The 6,000-nt window shown below is 46.8% G+C and overlaps 6 non-coding genes across 6 annotated transcripts; 5 read left to right on the top strand and 1 right to left on the bottom strand.

The window, feature by feature from the left end:
- Window positions 1-429: 429 nt before the first annotated feature.
- TRNAR-UCG (transfer RNA arginine (anticodon UCG)) lies at window positions 430-502 on the bottom strand. Its single transcript has one exon. It is a non-coding gene; the product is annotated as a tRNA-Arg (tRNA).
- Window positions 503-2,168: 1,666 nt separating this feature from the next.
- Window positions 2,169-2,239, top strand: TRNAG-GCC (transfer RNA glycine (anticodon GCC)). The gene has a single exon. It is a non-coding gene; the product is annotated as a tRNA-Gly (tRNA).
- Window positions 2,240-2,632: 393 nt separating this feature from the next.
- Window positions 2,633-2,704, top strand: TRNAM-CAU (transfer RNA methionine (anticodon CAU)). Its single transcript has one exon. It is a non-coding gene; the product is annotated as a tRNA-Met (tRNA).
- Window positions 2,705-3,105: 401 nt separating this feature from the next.
- On the top strand, window positions 3,106-3,187 carry TRNAS-UGA (transfer RNA serine (anticodon UGA)). The gene has a single exon. It is a non-coding gene; the product is annotated as a tRNA-Ser (tRNA).
- Window positions 3,188-4,262: 1,075 nt separating this feature from the next.
- TRNAQ-UUG (transfer RNA glutamine (anticodon UUG)) lies at window positions 4,263-4,334 on the top strand. Its single transcript has one exon. It is a non-coding gene; the product is annotated as a tRNA-Gln (tRNA).
- Window positions 4,335-4,803: 469 nt separating this feature from the next.
- TRNAQ-UUG (transfer RNA glutamine (anticodon UUG)) lies at window positions 4,804-4,875 on the top strand. The gene has a single exon. It is a non-coding gene; the product is annotated as a tRNA-Gln (tRNA).
- The last annotated feature ends 1,125 nt before the right edge of the window (window positions 4,876-6,000 follow it).

Here is a 6,000-nt window from a genome sequence, read left to right as displayed (position 1 = left end):
CGGACCTGGGAGACGTCGGCAGCCGGTAACGCGGGAGAACTGAGCTGCGCGTCCGCGTTCTCACTGTCCGGTGCGCGTGGGGCTCGCCGCCGCTCCCAGGCCCCGCCCCCGGACCCGAGCTTCGCACTGCAGGCGGCGCTCAGACCAGGGGCCAGCCCGCCCGCCTGCGTTGCTAAGACGCGCGCGGGCGCTGCTGCGGAGCCGCCGACTGGCTTTTGAGCAGCGCTGCGGGGACAGAACCGGTGTGTGGTGGTATTATGGAGAAACGGATATAAACAGGTGCTGGCAGGGGCAAAAAGAAACAAAACAAAGGAACGGGTGTGTAGGAGAATGTTATGTTAAGGAGAAAAAGGAAACTTCTGATTTCTAACTTTAAATGCGATAAGAGAATGACTACCACGGCACGGTCCCTTGGAAAAGAAATTAGGCCAACCACGAAGGGATTCGAACCCTCAATCTTCTGATCCGAAGTCAGACGCCTTATCCATTAGGCCACGTGGTCCCACCGTGAAAGTACCACTGTTTGTGGGCAATTTGTTGAAAGAAGATACCCTGGGAGCTGTAAGTGATAACCTAGTGAAATTGTTGCTGTAAGCCAAGGTATGCCAAGCCTCAAAAATCTTATAGTCTGACTGGGGAAACAAGGTGGACCTAGCGGTCAAAAATACGTCAAATTACAATGGATATAACGACCCGGAGAGGGACGTGGTGCTCCAGCGACTGATAACAGAGTGCTTTATCTTTTGATGGGAATCAGGGAGAAAAGCCACAGCGAGGAAGGGACGCTCGCGCTGAGGGCTGACAGACGGAGGCGAAGACATAGCCGGGCTGCTTTATATACCCAGGGAACCTACCGCTGCGCGGCACGCTTCTCAGGTCAAGGTTGGAGGTCAGATACAAGAATTTACTTCTGTACCCTCCAGAAATGCCACTCAAAACAACTCAGACACATAAATTCAAATAGCACAAAAAGTTCGGGAGAGGAGATACCCCAAGTTTTGTGATCTAGAGTGATGGTTGACTTGTCAGACCTGAGAAAGCTGCCCCTTAAACAAGCAGTGTGGGAAGAGCAAAGAGGCCGTGAGATTACACCACAGACCTCGTCGTCAGAGCCCATGCCAGGCTCAGGAACTGTGAGCAGGAGCTGCACTTGCAAACTGCCTGTTAGGGGCTGAATTCTGTCGTCTCCACCCCCCACCCCTCACCCCCAGGACTCAGAATATGGCTGTACTTGGAGATAGGGCTTTCAAAGAGGTAAGTGAAGTGAAATGAGGTCATGTGGGTGGGCCCTGGTCCAAGATGACTGGTGTCCTAATAAAAAGAGATCAGGACACGAACACACAAAGACCCTGTGGAGACACAAGGAGAAGACAGCCATCCACACACCTGTTAAGAGGGTTGATCTCGGACTTCTAGCCTCCAGAAATGTGAGAAAATAAGTGTTGCCTGAGTCACCCAGTCTGTGGTACTGTTGTTATGGCATCCCTGGCAAACTGACACATTGCCCCTCCCCATCTTGGAAGAAGACGGGAAGTTTACCTACTTTCTTGAGAGAGCAAAGTATCAAATCTCTAACCTGGAGCAGAGATTCTCAAACGTTTCCCCTGGAGGGCTTGCAAAAGGATAACTTCCACTTGGTTTTCAGAGCTTCTTAGCTCAAAGAGGCTTATTTTGGGGGTGGCAAATTCTGTTCCCCTTCATCTGCTACCCTTCAAGAGTTACCAGTTTTCCTGGGTACCTCCCATGTGTACCTGTCGCGCACATGTTAATACACGTCTACTTATCTCTTGCTAATCTGTCTTTTGTCACAGGGGTCCCAACCAAGGTTTTAGAATGGGAAAGGGAAAATTATTTTTTCCTTCCCTACAACTTCTCTCCCAGAAAAGATGAGAGTTGCTCGGGGGATGAGATTGATGACAACTGAGTCCTTTCGGAATGCTCTGCTTTTAGGGAAATAGGGGATTTCAGGAACTCAAATGCCTTCCGTTCAAAATAATTTATTTTTTTGTATCAGTGGCTTATTTGGGACCCCTTCTGTATGATAAATGCATTGATCAAAGTGAAAGAGCTTTAAGAAAATCTTGAGGAAATAACATGCATTTTCATTGTTTAGCTTAGTGACATAAATATAGTTATATAAAGACAATTAAAGTACTCTCGAGCGTGAGGCATTGGTGGTTCAGTGGTAGAATTCTCGCCTGCCACGCGGGAGGCCCGGGTTCGATTCCCGGCCAATGCAACTCTAGCATTTTTTTTTCTCCCCAATTCCGGGGAAAAATATTCTCAGTGAAATGTCATAAAGAATACTTTAAAGTAACTCTGCTTCTGGTATCGGCGTGTGGCTGAAAAAGGCCAACATTAACCTTACTTTATGCAAGTTCACCTTTATAAATTATGCCAATTAGCATGCGTTTGGTTTTCCAAAAGCCTGAAACGTAATTCTGTTCAACCTCCAGCAAACTTCGATGTTTCGGAGGTGACTTCTAAGCCTCTAGTATTTGGAGGTGGAGCCAAATACAGACATCAGGGTGCTGTTCCTATTCTTAGAAGCACTTAGGGAATCACTTATTGTTAAGAAAGTGCCAGAATATGAAGTTGGAATATGACTCGAAATATCTTTACTCAATCGCCAAGCAGAGTGGCGCAGCGGAAGCGTGCTGGGCCCATAACCCAGAGGTCGATGGATCGAAACCATCCTCTGCTATGTGCGACTGCATTTTTGGTTTGAGCCTCAGATTTTAGGAAAGGGGATAGAATACAATTTATCACACTACCGGAGAGGGCCTGCCGACCAGTTCTGGAGGTGTGAGAATCCCCGAGGAAACTTGTTACAAATATCTTCCGTAAACGCTACTTGTCACACCTGGCAAGTCTTGTGACACAGCCTCTCAGATTTCGGGAGCAGCAAAACTGCTAGGGATCGGAAGGTGAATCGTGTCCTTCTGTGTTGCAATTTGCAGCACGTTCTCCAACATCTTGGTCCTGCGAAGCTTCATCGTTTTACCACGATGACAGGCACTCCCGAACATTTATTGAACCGAAAAGCCAGTTTGTGACAGGACAAATTTTCTTCCTCATGAGAATTTATCTAGGATCCTTAGTCGTGTAGTCGTGGCCGAGTGGTTAAGGCGATGGACTTGAAATCCATTGGGGTCTCCCCGCGCAGGTTCGAATCCTGCCGACTACGGGGTCTTGTTTTCCTTCCAGAACACCTACAGGACCAACGAAATTCAAGCGCACACAGAGAAACGACGCGAAACACACTCTTTTCCTCGTTACTATATTTCTGCATAAAATTGGAAGCAGGTAGTTCTTGTACTCTAGTGTAACAGTCGGTATAGGATGTTTTTGAAAATTGTTTTGGGAATTCTGAGACCCATGTAAAGTTGCTGGGGCTTTAATTCCTTTTGAACTATCTCCCTATCCGAAATCCAGCTCAGGTCTGACTTCCAAAACCTCTCCCCTGTCTCTAACTTCTTCCGCCTGATGCTCTTCCAAAAACGTGGGTACATCCAGGACCCCGCTATTTCAATTCCGAGCGTTATTGATGACTTGGAATCAATATCTCAAACAGAAATTTTCAGCCTTTCCTCCTCCTTATTCCACTTTTAAGGCCAGGTTGTAGAGATGAAGTACCAGAAAGAGAATTTGCAAAACTGCTCTCAGATAGATGTTGGCTAAATCTTATTTTTAAAAAACTGTTTTGCTCGCTAAAACTCTTTCTAGTACATACAAACACTACATATGCAACTCAAGTAAGAGTAAATATAGCGAAAATTATATTTTATTGTACTTGCAATCGATCCGTTAGGAAATGCGGAGAAGCCAAAAGAAGGAAGTAAAAATATTGAAACAGGTAAAAGTTTTTCTTCATCCCCGAAATTACCAGGAAATTCCCATTTTATACTTAACTATTTTCTTGCGTTTTCTATGTTCATACGTATCATAAGACATTAAGCATTCACACGTTCCTCTGTAAACCCACAGGTAGAAAACCTTCACGGCCAAGTCAGGAATTCAGGAAATGCAGTTTTGATTTGGCAAGGAGCGCCGGTACTCAACCCTCCATGGGCCTGAGAAAAATTTCAAGCAAACGTGAGGTCTGTTCAGCTTGTCGCCCAGCGGAGCCATTGTGTTTCTTCCCCGGATTCAGGGAACGTGCGTCCACCTGGCGCGTCCAGGACAGAAATACCTGCAATGAAACGCACACGACACTCTTGTGTACGCGTTTGCAAAAGCATTTCAAAACGTACCATTTCGCGGGCCCCATGGTGTAATGGTTAGCACTCTGGACTTTGAATCCAGCGATCCGAGTTCAAATCTCGGTGGGACCTAGCACTATTATACGGTCTTTGTTTTCCTTTAAATCACCGTCCCCTCTGGAGGAGGCTGGGGACACCTGCGTACTTGCGCACCTGAACACCCATCTCATCCCACTGTCCTGCATAACAGCATCCCCACACCTCCTTATCTGCCCTCTCCTGTCCCTCCGCCTCCGTTGGACCAGAGTCCCTTCAGATTCTAGTAAATTAGATTTGCGCCTGGATGTATACGTATTCACCTTTCACATCCCGGACCTGAATTCTGTGTTCCGGTTCCATCAATTTCTAACACAAACTGGGTCCTGAGAAGTCCTTAGTGCGTGCGAGTCCGGATGGTCGTGTTTATCTTGGAGCCTTTACTGTCTGATACAGAAGATTTTTAAATTAATTGCTTTAAATTAAAGCTACAGTTCACAAAATATTAAAGAGAATGAGAAGTGCGGCAGTGAGTGTTCTTAGATGTCGCATGCCGCCCGCAGGTGGCCCCATGGTGTAATGGTTAGCACTCTGGACTTTGAATCCAGCGATCCGAGTTCAAATCTCGGTGGGACCTGTGTTTATTTTGGTGACCTCTTCACCAGTGCTTACCTCCAATCGCCATTGTATCCTACCTAGTCTGTGCGTACCAACTTTTCCCACTCCCGCTTTCTTCTCCCTAGGAGCAGCGTGAAATTCTTTACTGTTTTCTGGGACTTCTGAAAAGTATCCTATTTAAGTCACCTTTGTGTCCTTGTAGAATATTCACGCTTTTGACATCTACTCTAGTCTGGGTTCCCCAAATTAGTCAGATCATCTTAAGCATTTGAGTGTTCAGGGTCTTAACAGTTCATGTATCAGAGTTCCTCCCACAAAACTTTTGCCTGAAGCCCCTTCAAAATGCTTGGGCCTGAGGCAAGAATACACATAAGAACTGCAGGAGAAAGCTCCCCTTGGAAGGGCCCGAGGTTAGCACTCTGTATTCTGAATCCAGTAATTAGAGTCCAAGTCCCTCTGGGACCTCAGCAACATCTTGGTGATTTCCTCTCTGGGGTTCTCCTCAATCATTAGCTCACCTCAGTGGTGTACACGTCTGGCTGCAAGTGCTGCCAATTTCTTCCAAAATCAGCAACCAATTCAACAGCAAGCCACTGGCCACAAGAAAACTGTTTTGAATTTGAGCTCTGCTTCTCCCTTACATTTGATGCCCCCTTTTGCCCAGATGTTGGTGAGTATGATTCCTGGCCCCCATGATTAAGAGTTTATGTTTTACAGTTCCCAACTCAGACCCTTCCTTTCCTGGAGCCACTTAAAGTGTTCCATCAGTTTCCAAACACTAACAGTGCCCTGGAGAACCTCCTACCACACAGCGGTGCAGCTGTCGTGTACATCTTAGACTTAGAGCCTTTAGTCCACCCATTAGAGGCTCCGTGCAAACTCCTGAAGCTAATGTGTTGCCTGCATTATTTTGAAGATAAACCCAGCTGTTAGGAGCATACCCTTTCAGTGGAGACCCGACTTCAAGGGCCTCATGATGTGATGGTGAGGCTCTGGACTTCACATCTCAGAGGACTTGTCTCAGCTTTGGTGACCTTGCCTTTGAGTTTCCCCAAACCTAGGGTACAAGCTGGTTTGTACAGTTGGTCCCCTAGACTTGCACTCCTTCCCCCATCAACATTCAGTGCCGCGCTCTTCTCTCTGG

The sequence above is a fragment of the Rhinolophus sinicus genome, chromosome 7 (genome assembly GCF_057876585.1).
Source record: "Rhinolophus sinicus isolate RSI-liver-muscle chromosome 7, RSI-T2T, whole genome shotgun sequence".
NCBI classification, from domain to species: Eukaryota; Metazoa; Chordata; class Mammalia; order Chiroptera; family Rhinolophidae; genus Rhinolophus; species Rhinolophus sinicus.
This window is presented reverse-complemented; position numbering and strand designations above follow the sequence as displayed.